The sequence below is a fragment of the Hevea brasiliensis genome, chromosome 14 (assembly GCF_030052815.1).
Source record: "Hevea brasiliensis isolate MT/VB/25A 57/8 chromosome 14, ASM3005281v1, whole genome shotgun sequence".
In the NCBI taxonomy this organism is placed as follows: Eukaryota; Viridiplantae; Streptophyta; class Magnoliopsida; order Malpighiales; family Euphorbiaceae; genus Hevea; species Hevea brasiliensis.
Genome location: NC_079506.1, coordinates 22869648 through 22872396, shown reverse-complemented (window position 1 = coordinate 22872396; position 2749 = coordinate 22869648). Strand labels below are relative to the sequence as shown.

At 35.6% G+C, this 2749-nt stretch overlaps 1 non-coding gene across 1 annotated transcript; it reads left to right on the top strand.

Annotated features, from left to right (window-relative positions):
• The first annotated feature begins 543 nt into the window (after positions 1 to 543).
• LOC131173677 (small nucleolar RNA R71) lies at positions 544 to 650 on the top strand. Its single transcript, XR_009143989.1, has one exon. It is a non-coding gene; the product is annotated as a small nucleolar RNA R71 (small nucleolar RNA).
• Positions 651 to 2749: the final 2099 nt, after the last annotated feature.

Genomic DNA, 2749 nt, shown 5'->3' with positions numbered 1-2749 from the left:
GGCTGAAATTGAGGCTTATTCTGCTGCATAAACTGCTGGTTATGAGCATAATTTGAGCTTTGGCCTTGTTGAGCAAAAGTTGCTTGTGGTCTCCATGTTGAGTTGTTCACATTAGAGTAAGCATTTTCCATAGGTTTTTGTTGATAACCTCCTGCATAAGCAGCTTGTTCTTGCAAATAATCATCACCATAAGAAGAGTAATCAACTCCACAACTTTGGGTTCCATCTGTGTAGGCAACTTGTTGCATAGTTGTAGGAGTTGAGGTTGTTGCCTTTGTGCAAAAATCACTAAGAAGCTGAGTCAACTGATCAAATCTTGCATTCATGTAGTTAACTGAGTCAAGTTCATAAATCCCAGCCTTCTTTGGCTCAAGTGCTCTAGGATTTCCCCACAAATGGGTGTTATGAGCAATCTTCTCTAATAGATCATAGCATTCTTCACTTGTCATTCTCATGAAATCTCCTCCTGCTTGTGAATCAATTGTGTTTCTTATGGCTGGAGTAACTCTGGTGTAGAAATTCTGAACAATCATCCATTTCGGTATTTCATGATGAGGACATTGCCTTTCAAGCTCCTTAAATCTCATCCAAGATTCATACAAAGTTTCATCATCCCTTGGCTTAAAAGCTACCATTAAATTCCTCAAATGAGTAGTCTTCCCAGGTGGGAAAAATTGAGATAGAAAAGCTTGAGATAGCTGTTCCCAAGTAGCTATAATAGCTTGTGGAAGTGAGTCATACCACTCCAATACTGAATCCCGAAGAGAGAATGGAAATAAGGTGAGCCAAATCACTTCATCAGAAACTCCAGGTTGCCTTTGTGTGCCACATATCATCAAAAATTTCTTCAAATGAGAATGAGGATTTTCAAGTGGACTACCTCCAAATTGTGAATTCTGAACCATTTGAATGAGACCAGTCTTTAACTCAAATTGATTAGCTCCAATAATAGGTCTGTTATCTCTCACATCTGCACATCTAGGAAAAGCATAATCTAACATGGATCTTCTTTGAGGATCATTTTGATTAGCAACTGCATTTTGCCCGTTTTGCTCATTTCTTCCATTGTTTCCACCAATAGCTCTATTTTGATTCTCCATATTTTCAATTGTCTCCTCTTGCTCAAATCTTTGTTGTTCTTCTTTTTCTGCTTCCTTTATTCTCTTGTATTCCTTTTTGTTGGCTCGACAGAATTTTTCAATTTCAGGATTGAACAACAATTCAGTATCACTTGTGCTTTTCGATTGTCTCATAAACAAGAAAAGTACCTGAAAAACACAAGGAGTAGTAGTGAAAATAAAAGAAAATAAAAATTCTAATTAGCTTAAAACAATTAAAATCCAACTTAAAACAAACAATTCCCCGGCAACGGCGCCAAAAACTTGATACTGTTGTCCGCAAGTGCACGGGTCACAGTAGTATAGTTTTAAAAAAATGATATCGATCCCACAGGGAATTGTGCTTAAATTGGAAATAAAAGTATAAGCTAATTAGAATGGCAAAATTTAAAGATGTAAAATGAAATTTGGAATTAAAATTGGTATTTGAGGAATTTAAGCTAAATCAAACAATTAACTAAATTAATTGAGCTAGATTACCAAGATTTAAATTGAAAATGCTATTTATAAATTTTGTAGGAATTAAATTTAAATTCAATAAAAATTAAAGTGATTCTAGAGAATGGATTTTCAATATTGTTTGCATGTGGTTTATCCCTAATTTAGCCAAACACATGAGAATTGCAATTTTGAGGGAAATCAATTCTTAAATTTTTGAAACCTTTTTCAAGCATCTCAAAGTTGGTTTTCATTAAATCAAACCCTGTTTTCACGGTATTTCAAACCTAACAAAAACCCAATTAATGCTCTAATTGATTTTGGAAAGTCCCCTTAATTCTCTTAGCTTATCTCTAACACCAAGAAAATCAAGTTTATTGCAAGATTATCTATCCAAAATATTCACTTTTCAGTCCATCTATTAAGGATTAAAGCTTAACTTAATGAGGGCCCATTCATCAAGCAAGGCAATAAGCACACAAGCAATAAATCAAAATATAACAATCTTCATTTAAATGGCTAAATCAGTTCAAAACCACAATACAAAGCAATATTTACAAACCCATCTCTAGAATCTCAAACAACTACTCACTATTCATAGTTTCAAGACAAACCCAAATATGTAAATGGAGAAATAATGGAAATCTAAGTTAAGGAATAGAAAAACCCAGAAAAATGCAGATGAAGCTGCTGCAGAAAAGTGCAGAAACGTGCTCCTGCTGCTGCTGGAAAAATGAATCCCGTGCTCCCTCCTCTTCTCTTTCTATTCTTGCCAAAAATGCCTCCCTTGCTCCCTTTTTTGAAAGAAAATGATAAAGGAGGCTTTATATGGGCTAAGGGTCTGCCCTAGAATGGGTTAAAAGGGGGAAGGTTCCAGAGAAAGTGAGGTAAAAAGTCAGAGTAACGGAAATGCCACGTCAGCCATTTCCAGTAAAAATGACATAAGCTGAGTCGGTTGTGTCGCGGGTTGTGTAGCGGGTTGTGTAGCTCTCGGCCTGAATATCTGACGATCGACACAACTTGCGACATGAGCTAAATCGGTTGTGCTGCAGGTTGTGTCGCTCTAGGCCATTTTTTACTCAACTTCAAAAATTTTTTGCAATTCAACTCTAATCTCCTTCAAATGGCTACTCTGATCAAAATACATCAAATTTCTCCAAATTTAACCTACAAAACAAATAAATTCTAGAAAT